Below are 15,869 nucleotides of genomic sequence, written 5' to 3'. Positions count from 1 at the left end.
TCGGGGGATAGGGCCTGACCAGCGCACACTACGGTGAAAAAAATAATAATAATCGTCTTTATTCATCGACATAATATAAAAAATGAAATACATAAATTTACAACAATAATTAAGGGTCAATGAAAAGGTGAAGTATAAGCCTAGGCTGCTTTTCAACTTAACCTAGCGAGAAAAAAAAATATAGGTGAATCATAGAAGACTATAAAAATATAAGTGAATCATAGAAAAATAAAAAAGTAAAATTTGAGTATTAGTGTATATAAAATCAAAAATACTTATTTCCAGAACAATTTATACTCGTGTGAGTATATAATATAAAAGTACAAATCAAATAAAAATTAAATTTTTAAATAATAATTCAAATATAAAAAAAAGTAATATTTTAATTCTGAATATAAATATGTGCCTAAATTCTTGTAAAATATTTTCACCATAGTAAACACTAATTAACATTCATTTATAACCCTAGCGTAAACAATAATCAAATGATCAAATCGATTTAGTTTACTCACCAGTTCTCAAATTAGCATATCCACATTGTCACTAGTAAACAAAATTCAGATACTCAAGCAAGCTAAGTGCCTCTATTATTACCTACAGTGGTGTTTTATAAGGGGCTAATGTAATCAATCATTGTTAGTTTAATGTCCTTATAGGACGAAACTGCAGTAACGTTAGTTAGAAATAACTAAATTTGCCCAAACATCTTTCACGAGTTCCTTATGGTCCAAATACCCGACTGTAAGAAACAAAGACTTCAATGGTAAATAAGATTATTAACATTACTAATAACCAATAAGCAAATATTAAGCACCATCATTATTTTAGAGAAACTTGATACCCCGACTATGAATACTTCCAAAATTGTTTTATATGAATTCAACTAAATATTGTTAAGTAGATAAACAATAGGTACTTCTATTTGAATATCTTGTAATTCAAATTATAAAGATTATCAATAATTATCAATAATAAAGATTATCAATAAGTTAATCTGAAATTATGTATGCCCGCTCAGGCATGAAGTACAGTATTACATATTGACTACTGAGCAATAAAAAACTATGCAGTATCGACTTTCCCAAAACGAGACGAATATTAATAATGTAATTTTTCATCTTCCGGTACACTACAACCATTTCTAGAATTCCGTTTGTGGTTCACGCTGAAACCACAAAAAGGATATCTCATGTTATGGGGCTGTTCTCGAAATACAAGTGACACCTTTTTTCTGAGAAAACAGCAATCATTTATAATTTTCAAGCCTTTCCTCATGACGAAACAAGCAAATAACTGCTGTTGGTCAAAGTGCATCCTCGTGTTAAGTTTTCCTAATAAATTATAATGAATGTTTATAATGAGTCTGGTAAATGTCTTATAGGTTTATTTTTATATATGATTCATAACCGTAGATTTGAAACAAATAATATTAGTTATGTATTGCTGAAGAAATCAGAAGGGAATAAAACTGATGTAACGGTTATGTTGATGTGTATTAACTAAAACTGTACTGCGTTCCAAGAACTCCTTTAGTAGTTCAAAACGGAAGTGGTGGTTGACTTTTGATATGAAATTCTTACCCTTGAAATCCTCAGCTCCACCAAGATTTTTTTCAAAATTTAATTCTTTAAAGAAAATATCCTCACATAGCACAGGTATGTGACTGTTTTATCCGTTATTATGTTTTATATATACATATATATATATATATATATATATATATATATATATATATATATATATATATATATATATATATATATATATATATTATATATTATATATATATATATATATATATATATATATATATATTATATATATATATTATATATTATATATATATATATATATATATATATATATATATATATATATAAAACATAATAACTACTGTATTTTCCTTTTCCAATAACATTTATAAACAAATCCAAGGCATGCCTATGGGCAGCCCAGTTTCACCCATTTTAGCACAATATGTAATGGATGATCTGGTAGAAGCGTGTATGAACAAATTATCCTTTCAAATCCCTTTTTTAAAAAAATATGTTGATGATATTATTCTCAGTATTCCACATAATGGAATCAATGAAATTCTGCAGGTTTTTAACCATTATGATGAACTGGTACAGTTCACTATTGAAGAAGAGGATTCCAACAGAAGTGTTCCCTTCTTAGATTCCCGACTAATAAGGCGAGAGGACAATTCCTTAATAACTTCGTGGTATAGAAAACCAGGATCATCTGGCAGATTCTTACACTATAACTCTTTCCATCAGGAAAAACAAAAAATAAATTTAATATTGGGGATGAAAAATCGAGTAGTGTGCACTACTCATAGCAGCCTTCGTTCACAAAATTTAAAAAAACTTGCAGAATTGTTTCTTCAAAATGGCTATCCAAAATCTCTCATTTATAAACTACTCTTCAACAGATCTTCCGTTAACACAATTCTAGACAATAACAATCTGTATCAAAACAATAATTTACATAATAATATTAATATTACTAACAATAACAATTCCCCACAAATGATATTTTATTTCTCGTTACCTCATCTAGGTAGCCTTTTATACAATCTTAAAAAAATTTTTATTCAATTTGAACATGTGGAATTAGCTTTCAAAAATCTGAAGACTATTAATAATCTTTTTTCCAACTTAAAAGACAAAGAAGATATAATCAATCTATCCAATGTGGTTTATTCCATCCCATGTTCCAGTTGTGAAAAGATTTACATTGGACAAACTAGTAGAAAATTGAAAGACAGAATCACTTCACACAAGAGTGACATAAGATGTAATAAACCGTCATGTTCCCTTTCTAATCACACCATAAATTTGGATCATGCTTTTTCCTTCGAGAATGTTGAAATTTTAGACTCAGAAAATAATACTCAAAAAAGAACTTTCTTAGAAATGTGTCACATAGTTAAAAATTCAAATACTATTAATTCCAGGTCAGACATTGAAAGTCTCAGCCTGATTTACACCTATCTCCTTTGTTTAAACAAAGAAAACAAATTTGATAATACTTAATAATTTCAGAACAGAAACCCCGTACCTTCACTCTCTGTGATTTATCATTTTACAGTTCTGTGAAATCTCATTGGCAGCAATGCATTGGTCAGAACAAGAAATTCTGCCAAACTTAATGTTTCGTGTCAATCATGTCTGACTACCTGTTGAGTTCAATTTTCAAATTCATTATTTCATATTATTCGTGTAATCATCTCACATTATTGCAAAATTCTGAATGAATATCACATGTTTTTAACCAATTTTAATCTTGACATACATATATGAGGATCCTCTTTGTTACTTATGTGTTAACTTCATTTTAACCTCACTTTCGTAAGTATGAACACGTTGTCCATAACCGTTTGTTTATTCAATAATTATTGTAGAGTTCCCGATGAAGAGACAATAAACGCCTCGAAAGCTTGAACAGAAAAAAGAGTTTTACAATCTTTCTGCCTCTGACTGCTATACCCGATTCATTCCCTTCGTTATTCCTTAACTTAGCCAGTCGAGCTAACCTTTCCTTCTATATATATATATATATATATATATATATATATATATATATATATATATATATATATAAATCAAAAATGAAACAATTCGTGGACATAACACTCCAAAAAAGGGGGGCAAACCGCGGAGACACGTGTTTCTGGCTATTGGCCTCATCAGCGCGGTACAGCCAAGTGTAAAGATGGGCAACACTTGTTTGCCTAAAGCAGGAAACAACACATACGCACGGAGTCAACAACAGAAGCCAACCGCACATTTGTGGTTCCAGTTAGAAGACCTAGAATTCCAGAAACACGTGTCCGCGGTTTGTCCCCCTTTTTTGGAGTGTTGTGTCCACGAATTGTTTCATTTTTGATTTGTATCATGCACACTCGATAAAATCTCTATATATATATATATATATATATATATATATATATATATATATATATATATATAAATCGATTTAATTCGTGAGGTTGCAGTATATATATATATATATATATATATATATATATATATATATATATATATATATATATATATATATATATATATAAATCGATTTAATTCGTGAGGTTGCAGTCAATAGCTGGGCTGTTACAAAGAAAACTCTTTGTTATATGTCAAGCTTTCGGTATATTTCACACCTTCGTCAGGACAACTACAATAATAAGATTATATATCTTGTAAAAAATATATAAATATGGAGAACTTACTAACGTGAGAATAAAATATAAAATGGTTCAAAAACAGATAGAAAAACATTAATAAATGACAGTTGATAAAAATTTTGGCTGACAATGTCAAGTGGGAAAATTCTGAATGATACTCGAATTACTAGATTTTTTATTTTCTTTATCATATTTCAGTAGGTACGTGTAAATTTTGCTAAGACTATCAATATCAGTTCGTTTATTCATTGAATGTTCTTCGTTATTAATATGTATCATTTCCAAAAATATTCTTTTCGTTGTATTGGTTTCTCTATCTAAAATATTTGGATTTTCAAAATTCATTTTATGATCCTCCGAATTAACATGTTCTGTTAATGCACAAGAATTAACATTTCGTCTACAGTCGCTCTTATGGGAAGTGATGCGACTACTTAGAGGTCTAGATGTTTGTCCTATATATGTTTTAGAACAATCCATACAAGAAATTTTGTATACTAAATTGGATTTTTGTTTATTTGAAATTGGAGCTTTTACTTTACTGCATAATTTAGATATAGAAGTGACATTTGTTTTAGATATTTTGAGGTTATTATTTCGGAATACATTAATTAATTTTGGTGTCAATTCTTGAATATATGGGATATATATGGAAATAAAAAATCTAGTAATTCGAGTATCATTCAGAATTTTCCCACTTGACATTGTCAGCCAAAATTTTTATCAACTGTCATTTATTAATGTTTTTCTATCTGTTTTTGAACCATTTTATATTTTATTCTCACGTTAGTAAGTTCTTCATATTTATATATTTTTTACAAGATATATAATCTTATTATTGTAGTTGTCCTAACGAAGGTGTGAAATATACCGAAAGCTTGACATATAACAAAGAGTTTTCTTTGTAACAGCCCAGCTATTGACTGCAACCTCACGAATGAAATCGATTTATAGTTAATCCAGTCACTAATTATTCTGTTATATATATATATATATATATATATATATATATATATATATATATATATATATATCCGTTTTTATATCACAGCCCTCCATAAAGCTAATGAACATTAGCGAAAGCTCGAGCAGCTAAAAAGAGTATCATTCACTTTCTAAACCATATTATATACAGTGTGTAAAAGCCAAATGAAGTGAATTTATTATTTCGGTTGCGGTACATATTTTAACAAAATCCCGAAACACATCGAATTTAAATTATAATTTGACGTACTTCAACAGAAAAATGCTATCCCTACCTTCAACCCCCGTCGAAAGACAGGAGCTACCCCCAGTTTTTCAAATGGGAAATATAGGCTTGTGATATATCGTTTGCAAAGTCTCTTCATTCTCTATTAAAAATATTATCGCTTTCAAGTTTATTGCAACAATTAAGATGAAATAAATTAAAATCGAAATTTGATTACATACACTCAAAACTTATTGCAATATACTCAAAACTTATTTCATGTATTGAAAAACAGTAAATAATTGTCGTGGCAACGTTAGTTTAAAACGCCTTGTCAACTTGTTTTGTATGTTACAACATTTGTTGTCAGTATTTTAATTTAAGTTTAAATTTCGTTAACTTCAAGTCTGACAAATGATTAGATTAACGAAAATGCATAAAATAACAGTTTTACAAATGATTGGTTACGAAGATAAAATGGAACACAACAGGAAGTAGCTCGCCTATTTCATGAGAAATTTCCTAATTTACCGCCCATATCTCAAAAAACAATAAGCAAAATAGAAGAGCAGTTTTGCGAGCTTGGTCATGTGGGGAAGATAAAGAAGCAGCTGCCAATGAGCGATGAACTCAAATTAGATGTAATGCTTGAGTTTGAGGAAAAGCCACATACATCGAGAAGACAGGAATCCACTACATTCAATGTAAGTAATACATCGATAGTAAACATATTAAAAAAAATGCATCCCTATAAAATGATATCCACTCAGGAGCTCATGGAAGACGATTTTGATGGAAGAACTTATTTTTGTGAGCAAATGATGGACATGTTGGATAACGAAATCATTCAATAAGAAGGCGTTATGTTTTCTGATGAGTGTATTTTGTCTCTTAACTGTCATGCTATTTGGCAAAATTGCCGCCACGGGTCAACGGAAAATCCTCACACGAAATACCCTCAAAAGGTTAATGTTTGGCAGGGATTGTAGGAAATCATATCATTGGTCCCTTTTTCATTGAGGGCAACTTGAATGGCGATAATTATTTGGTACTTGGCATTTGGCACCAAGTTAATGTCCGGCAACACCTCGATACAACATTTTTCTTTTTATGTGGATATGTAAAGAGCAATCTACAAAACTAAACCTTCAGATTTGAATGACTTAAAAGAACGAATAACGCTTGGGATTAGGTCGGTCACGCCTGATATGTTGAATAATATTAGAAGACAGTTTAATTTGAGATTAGGATGTTGCCAAGAGGTTCGCGGTGAACATTTTGAACATCTACTACGTTAATATCCATAGTTCTTTTTCGTATTCTACATTTCATTACGTTTTGCATTACATTTTAGTTTTTGACTGTATTTTATCGAATTTCGGTAATCACATGATTTCAATTTATTTTATCTTAATTGTTGCAATAAACTTGAATTGAATTGTATTAGTTTGAGAATGTCCATATAGGACAAAACTGCAGTAACGTTAGTTACAATTAAAAGTGGTAAAAAACAGAAATTTTCATTTCTCTTTTCATTTTATTTTTTCCATATGTATCTGTATATCGGCTTTCGATATCGGCCGATGCAGATAATCCACTATGAGGTCGATATAAATATCGATATTGATTGATCTCTACCAAAAACCTTATCCTTATCACACAAACATCCAGATATGGGGGTGGAAAAGTTAATAACTCATTTTGAAGCTCCAATCATCAAATTTGGATTGGTAAGGCCTTTTGTCCTTTGGTGAATTGGATCTGGTTTTGCTTCAATCATAAAATCTTTAGTCGCTTGTTGTATTTTATTTCGAAGAGAATGAATTGTAGATGTGAACCTCAAAAAAGTTGGAATCAGGAACCTGCACTTCAACAAAAAAACTGTCAATTCAAAACATAGTTTTTGTATACTCAAATCATAGTTTACTGTGTTCAACCGCAAACATTTCTTTTGAATAAAAACTCAAATACTAAATATATACAAATCCTTTTTACCTAGAATTACTGTTGGATCATTATCATGGAACAATTTTGAAGATGTTTCCAATATTTACCTGAAACAAAAAAAAGAGGTCAGTTTCACTTTCATTGCGATATTTTGATTGATTTTCCAGAAAGAATCAGGAAACATTTCACAGATGAAACTCTGATATAATAACCTGATATACAATGTGAAAATAAAAAGTTGTGTAATGAAGCAATACAAATATCAGACAATAGAGTGTTTGACATAAACATCGTCACAAAGGTATTTTACTAGGAAATTATCCAAGTAACTATTCACTACGTATCTTTATATTTAGGCGCCCTCCTGCAAGAAAAACAATGTCATCAAGTTACAAAAACCTCCAAAATGTCAAGACGTTTCTATACTAATTTATTATAATATATGTATGTAATCAGGTAATAGCATTCACTGTGAATTATTGTAGTTTGAAATTTTTGAAATTATGCACAGATTTCATTTTGTGTTCGTACAATGTACATCCCTACAGTTTTTATCTTTTTATGACTTGTTCACATCATCTTTCAAATAAAGTATCATAATTTGAAATATGGAACAGTTGTTTTTCCCACAAGAAGGCGCCAAAATGAATAGTAGCATGGATGTATTCCATAATAAAATTCATTTTTAATGATGTGTCACACTTAGTGCTTTCTCTATTCAAATTCCAAGGGGCGGGGAAAGAGGTATGACAATTGAAACCATAACAGGAAAATGTTCCCTTTTGAATTAAAAATCGACCTGTTTTTGATTATTTTTCTCAAAAAATGTGTTTTGAAGATAATTGATCTGTTTCGCGTTCGGTAACGCTTACTATATATTAATAACATGTTATCTATATTTGAAATATATTTTTTAAATTTTTATCCACGTATAATATTTTTTGTTTTGAGCTTTATTGGAATTCAATCAGATCTATTTTCATTTGATAAGTTCTGATTAGAATTGTTGATTTTATTTTCTGGTTCGTTCAAAATTGAATTTCTATAATAGGTGAATGTTTTAGCATGTACTAATAATTAATTTTCGTGAAATGGGTTGAACGTTTATTCGTTGAGTTCCATAAAAAGTGAAGGGAATGTACCCGTCCTTAACTCATAGTATTTTGATATGAATAGATAAAACTTCTTTAATTAAGAGTCATATCTTTAAACACTTTCCTCAATGGGATAGCAGATTTGTTACAAATTGAACATATGACTGGACTAAAAAGGCAAACCATACACACATGTTTCAAGTTAGTTGACCCTCATTACTGTGGTACAACCAAGTACAAAGATGGGCAACAATTGGTTGGAAAATGAACACAAAAGCGTGGAGTCTTCAATAGAAGCCAGTTACATATTTTGTTTTGATCTGAAGATCTGCGCGACATTTGGGTCTGAGGAATCATACGAATAGAAAGGTTATCGAGTGTATTGCTAAATGAAACCGAGAAAAAGTATTGTCACACAAAGCACTCTGGAAAATTAGTCCGAAACACCTGTCTAGGAATTCTTTTTTCTAAGTGCTAAGTTCGATAAAATTTTTCCATGGAATAAGATCAAGATACTTCTTTTCATTTCTGTACGAGGACATTAGTGAAATATGAAAATCCACACAAATATTATATTCATTTTTGAAAAAGTTTGAAATTACAAAATTTATGCAGAATTACTTTAATTCATAATACTTACATACACTCTCCATATCTATCTATTATAACAAATGTTTTCTTCATAATTTATAATTCACAATCACAATTGCAATTCCATATCATATTTCGTTTGTTATATGTGGTCAAGGTAATGTTCTTTATTCCGATATTTCAAAAAAAAATTCAGTAATTTCTTGAAAATTACACAGCTTACCCGCGCACAAGTTTGCCTTCTGCAGGTTTTTTGTTTTCCGAATATAGTTTAGTTTACTTATACTCGTATAAGACGGTTTTTAAAACCGCCTTATACTTTATCAGTAAATGAAAAATTATCATTTTTTTTTTAATTGTTTCGGCCGTTGCTTGATGAGAATCTATCATAATTTTATAAAATAGACCTCATGATTTGATCTCCACAAACTTTATTTTCAAAAATTATCAACAGATCGCATTTTTAGAAACCTGTTTTAAGGAATTCCACTAAATCTTCGATTCTGAGGTTATTGCAATTAAAAAATATCTTAGAAGATAATTTTTTACAAATAATGACGATACCATAGTGTATTTCATCTTCTTGTTTTCATCTTCGTAATATTATAGATCTGGCATTACTGTTTCCTGATTAACGAATAAAATAAATGAATAAATTGATAGATCTAGTCGTTATTACGTGGTAGGAAATCATGATGAAGAAAAGAGAATTGAAAACTTTCTATGTTTTTTACCACTTTTATTTGTAACTAACGTTACTGCAGTTTCGTTCTATAAGGACATTTTCAAACTTATACATTAAACTTTAATGTTTAATGTAAAAAAGTGGTGAAAAACATGAAAATAAATGAAATCATCTTTTGAATTAATCGGGTATCGACAATACAATACAGAGTACTCAACAAGTTTGATATAACAAACAATTTTTTAAGTAGTTCCTCTGTGTATTCCAGAGACAGTTTGAATCAATAATAAGATTATGGACTGATGAAAACAAGTCCAACAGGGAATAAAGTTGGGGATACACTGGCTGAAGGTAGTGCTTTCGTCTCCAACAAAAGACAATAATTGATATGTCGACATACTTTTAATTTTTTATATTTTTATTCATAATTCTGAGTGAATAAATGACAATAGTAAAAAAATGTCTACCGATGATGGATTTTCACTGGTGCGTTATCAAATTGTGCATCCAAAATAATGACATTCCGTGACAAAAAGTCATAATTATGAACGAATTGAGTGTTTCTTTTCTTATAATGTTATCCGTTTTTGCTTCTGAAGAGCCTATAAGGAAAGTGTCTTACGGCGAAGCATCGGATGTCGATTCCATTACGGATGTTTGGCATACAAAAGTAACAGAGAAGTGTTTTTCATATAATTCAGGGTTCATATAAAATTATTTGTTTCGCAAGTAATTTTCTTTCGGGTAATTCAATGTTTATATAAAAATAGTTGTTTTGTGAGGGCTTTTTCTTCCAGTTACTTCTTTTTTGCATGTTCTTACACATCTTTGTATAGAGTTAATTTTGAAATTGATTGTTTTCTTCCTTCCTTTGAAAGATTTTCAAATTTTTTGTGTCAAGATGGAGAAGTAGAAGGCCAAAAACTTTCTTTCTCAAAAATTAAAATCTCATAAAAATAAACCTTTTCAATTTAAAATGTGACGAAGTAATGAAATCGAAAGGGTAATTTGCAAATGAAATACTCTTTTTGGGCTATGAAGTTCGTGTTTTGTAAGTAGAGAGGCATGAAGGTATTTGCAATCCCCGGGTGGAACTGGAGCCACAAAATATTGCGGAAATTAATTGTTTGCACATGAAGTTCTTGAACAGAGAGTTCTATTTTTGAATTTGTTCAAGTTTCTTCAAAAAGAGAGTTGTTCAACTCTCAATATATATATATATATATATATATATATATATATATATATATATATATATATATATATATATATATATCCCTCCTCGATACAGGCTTCAGACAAGTTTTGATCTCTGTTAGAGTTTTGGCACATGGGATGTTTCATTCCCGCTTGGGGCTTTGTTCACAAAATCAAGCTGTTACCAGTTAACGGTCCCCGTTGAAATTAATCGAGTCCCAGACAATTTGCTGTTTGGGTCGGATCAGGTAATACCTCGAAACCGGTCTACAGGTGATCTACTCGAATGCCTACGGTGTAAGTAGTTGGGAAAGATTACTATTTCGAGATATTACCTACTTTGAAATATTCATCTTCTTGTGATAAATTTATAATTATGATACAAAATTCACTTCTGGTTCATTATAAAACGTGAAATTTCCGCAGTTTATTAATTTTGACAACTATATGTGTCGTATAAAAGACTTCGAATTGTAAAAACTTCACAACAGGCAGCAGTGAACTGGTAAACGATAGTTATACGTCATCAATTGATCTTGAAATCTAAGAAACTGCCAAACCTGGACTCATGTTTGTACAGCTACCCCCCTTCAATGTACCGAGTGCAAGCTATCATACGAACAAGAGCAAAAGTTGACTGTTTTGTCTTACGTTTGTCACTTGTAGAAAAAATTCATAATATATAAAAGTATGTGTTTTATAGCGTAAGATATTGTTGACAAGTATATTTATTTCCTGCTGTTCAACTCTTGCTGTGATCAATTTCACGTCGCATATCTGAAGCGATTATTTCTCAACGTATTGCACATTTTTTGTATTGACAAACCGCAAACACGATGTGCAGAACAATACCGTGGATGATGCAGCCAAATCCAAATCCTCGACCACCCGTAGAAAGCAAAAGTGGTCAGGGTCACTAGTTTAGTAGGCTACAAGAGGAAGGGATAAAAAACGGAGTCGCACCAAATCGGGTAAACCACGCGATTTACTCTCGATTTTATTTATAATGACGCCATGCCCTACTTTTGCAACTTGTTCGAGTCTGATGATTCGCATTCTCTGTGCCGAGTTATGGAAACTTGAGTGCCACACCTTCATATTCTACTAATTGGTCTGAAAGTGAAATAAATGTTCAGGTGACTATTTCGTCAGAAGAAGGGCAATTTGTTGGTATTTTTTTACGCAATTTATTGATTCTGACCGAAAAACTTCAAAATTTTTCTGGCATAAACGATATATCAACTTTCAAAAAGAAAGATAGAAAGTTTTGAAAATAGTTTTGGCACAAAACACGGTTTTGGTTGAAAATAGACGAAACATTGTTGCCCTAAGCATTCTTTAGTGCCAGAGTAAGATGTTATTTTATGCCTTTTATCACACTTATTGTTAATTTTTAAAAGTCCACATAAATTTAATTTTTTAATTTATAGCAGTAATGAAAATTTAGAGAACACCTTCGTAAATCCTTGATTTTTCAGAAAGACGAAGACTCAACATAACTGTAAGATTTAAATTGAAGGGGTTATATTTTATATGTAAGATTTAGTTTTACTCATCTCCTGATGATGTTAACTTGGTTAGCAAAACACACGTCAAAAGACAGTATGTAATGCAAATTCTCTTTTATGTAATTTATCGACTGAAAATAGGTGCTTCGAAGTGGTAATTTGAGTTTTGGAAAAAGAGAAACATCGACCAGTGCCATATCAGGTGAATCCGATGGCTATTTAATATGATTTGTTGCGTTTTTGGTCAGAAATTCGTTCACACTGTTTGCCTTGTGAGATGGTGCGTTATCGTGGTGCACATATCTGGTTTTTTCAACGAATTTGCATATGAAATTCGTATAAACCAATATCTTATCACCAGTTAAAATACGTTTTATGAATGTGGGATCGAAATTTACTCGTTGTAATATGTCTTCAGCGACCTTAACGCAATTGAGTTTTTGCAGAATTTTCAGATCTTCTGGCACAATTCAAGCAGCAATGTGTTTTAAAATCATTTGAAATGGAATGAACTGATTCGTGAGACGTAGAAATTTCAGCTGCTGTCTCTCTCAGACTCAAACGACGATTTTCAGTCACCATTTCCTTTACTTCAGCGATGTTAAATTCAGTTGAGGATGTTGATGACCGACCAGAATAAGACCACTCTATTCATTTTGACCTAAAGAAAGTTTTTGACATCATCAATCATGAGCTAATAATGCTAAAACTAGAGCGCTATGGTGTTAGAGGAAAAGCCAATGATCTAATAAAATCTTACCTCAGCAACACAACTTTCATAGGAGTGTCTCAGGGCTCTATACTCGGTAGAATTCTTTTCTTGATATTCATCAACGACATAAGTCCCCAAATAGACATCAGCTCAGTTTTTCTGTTCGCTGACGACATCTCAGTTATTGTATCAGAGAAGGATGTTTATACTCTGAATGAAACATCTAATGTAACAGTGTCTCGAGTTGTTGCGTGGTGTGAAAAAAATCTTCTAATCAATAATAATAAAACAAATTATATAAATTTCAGAGACGGTACGGAAGCCCCACTACATATCAATATAGACAATTCCGAAATGGATGAAACATTTTCCTCCAAACTTTTAGGGATTATGATAGATAAATAATTGCGTTGTACTGATCAGGTAAAAGTGGTAATGGGTAAATTAACGTCATAAGATACCTCAGGGATCACGTAAGCATTAACAATATCAAAATGTTTTATTTCTCTTATGTCCATTCGGTAATTGATTATTGCGTAATATATTAGTATCATACACCAACATCTAAGGATATATTCATCTATCAGAAAAAAACCATAAGAACTATGCCTAACCTGAAAAACGATACCCCTTGCAGACAATTATTTTTCAAATTAGGAATTATGACTGTTCATTGTGCCCTACATATATAATATTGCAATATTCGCTAAAAAATACCTGCAGTTTCCTGCAAATAATCAATACATTTGCAATATGGTAACAAGAGGAAGTAAATATCTACCTACGCATTCCACTACACAGAACAAGTCTATTCGAGGAAGGTCCGTACTATCCCTACTAATATTATAAATGCGAATGTAAGTTTGTTTGTTACGGTTTTCACGCGAAAACTATTCAACTGATCATCATGAAATTTTGTACACATATTCTTGGAGGTTTTAGAAGTAACATAGGATACTTTTTATTAAAAAAAATATTTTTTATGTACCTAAGATAAAAACATTGTTTGTCAAAATAATCTCAAAATCTAGCTACTCTAACGTCATCTAGCATTCCAGTAATGAAGTTCCAACCCTTAGTAACGTAATACCGTCACACCGTATTATTCACAGTCACGACAATATACAAACAATTCAATCCAATTAACTATAGTTTCAGCTGTTTGTAATGTTTCTATATTTATTGTTATTTTCTTATGTCACCCGCGAGCGAAGCTGCAGGTGAAAGCTAGTAATTGTATAAAAATATATAATGCACTGCCTCCACATTTCAAAAAAATCAATACCTACCATAAGTATATCTTCAAACGAACTTTGATTGAAATATCTGATTGAAAATTCCCTATATTCACTTAACGGATATTACAATGTCTGTAAAGTGTAACGTATGAGTTATATATGCATACTTTTTTTATTTTTTGTAACAGCCACAAATTAAAGTATTCTAAGTGATAATATATACTTGTCCTCCCATGGCAATAAATATATTATCATTATTATATCTCGACGTTTTCAAATGAACTACCTAGATCACTTATAAGCAGGTGTTTTTGATAAAGTAGATTCACCGTGAGACTAAAGCAACATTTTCAGGGTTACGGCACACGAAGTTCCATTTGCAAGCAAAACTTCAGAACAAATTTTTTGTTCGATACTTTTATCCATTGTGAAAATTGCAAAACACAGTTGAGGTTAATTGACAAATTAAGTACTGTACACAAATTTCATTTGATATCGATATCATGAGGGAGCATAAAAAGCATAGTCCACCAACTATGTAATATTAGAATTAAGTCATTTCATTTTTCATATTCTTTTCAGCAAACTCTTTATTCTATTTTTTGTAATCTTTCCAGCGGAACCTTTTTTTTGATACCCAAAAAAGTGGATAAAATTAACTAGTCTACCATCTTGGGCGGTTCGCCATATTGGATTCAGAGTGGCATCATTTTATTTTTTGTATTGTTTGCAACATACCCTTTAATTCCATATAGAATGGAAGAGCTCAAAAAATAACAGTTCGCCATATTGTATTTGAAGTGACGTCATTTCATTTTTCGTATTCTACTCAGCAAACCGTTTCATTTGATACTCATATTATGGGAGTGTTCAAAAAATAACTAGTACGCCATCTTGTACGGTTGTTTGGAAACAAAAACCCGAGGTATTCTGATAAAAAAAAACAAAATACTAAAATTTTGTATGATTGAATTATTTCTTTTCAAAAAAAAAACATATAGAAATTATCATATCATAATCGATTGCAATGTTATACAGATTTTAGGACTTCATTCTTCCTTTGCAGGTATTACCGAATAAAAATGTTAGATCGATTTGTATCTATATCTTGATTCTATGGTTATTTTATACAGACCTGATAACTTACTCGGTTCTTCAAACTTGCATTGTCTCAAAAGATGTTCTTTCATTCGTTCTCTGACAAATTTATCCAAATATCCCCATGTAACTAATGAAGTCTGATCTTATTCACAATCACAACAGGCTTTAAAACTAATTTTGGAGAAAAATTGATATTTTATGACCTTTCAATTTTTTTTAAATATATATTGTATAAATAAAACCTCACTATTTTTTATTAATTTTCTTTATTTTGGGGAATACCTTCCACATTTTTTTAATGCTGCACAATTTTCTTAACTGATATTGTTTGTTCGTTTGATATTTCTGTTATAAACTGTATATTGTTGTTTGGTTTCAATTAGTACGTCGATGTTTCGTTCTCTTTATAAATTCCTAG

General features: G+C 30.6%; 1 protein-coding gene and 1 long non-coding RNA gene across 2 annotated transcripts in view; both read right to left on the bottom strand.

The window, feature by feature from the left end:
* The window catches only part of ftz-f1 (ftz transcription factor 1), a 345,263-nt gene that overhangs the window by 238,182 nt on the left and 91,212 nt on the right, over positions 1-15,869 (bottom strand).
* LOC141480353 (uncharacterized) overlaps positions 5,237-15,869 on the bottom strand; it is a 36,001-nt gene continuing 25,368 nt past the window's right edge. Inside the window, exons 2-3 of the long non-coding RNA XR_012464292.1 lie at positions 7,374-7,432; positions 5,237-7,240 (exon numbers count right to left, since the gene is read on the bottom strand). This is a non-coding gene — a long non-coding RNA (uncharacterized lncRNA). The remainder of the gene's footprint in view (positions 7,241-7,373; positions 7,433-15,869) is intronic.

The sequence above is a fragment of the Leptinotarsa decemlineata genome, unplaced genomic scaffold (assembly GCF_025532065.1).
Source record: "Leptinotarsa decemlineata unplaced genomic scaffold, Ldec_3_MD MMD2_P_RNA_scaffold_11, whole genome shotgun sequence".
NCBI lineage: Eukaryota > Metazoa > Arthropoda > Insecta > Coleoptera > Chrysomelidae > Leptinotarsa > Leptinotarsa decemlineata.
The sequence above is the reverse complement of the archived record's forward strand: the minus strand, read 5'-3'. Positions and strand labels throughout refer to the sequence as shown.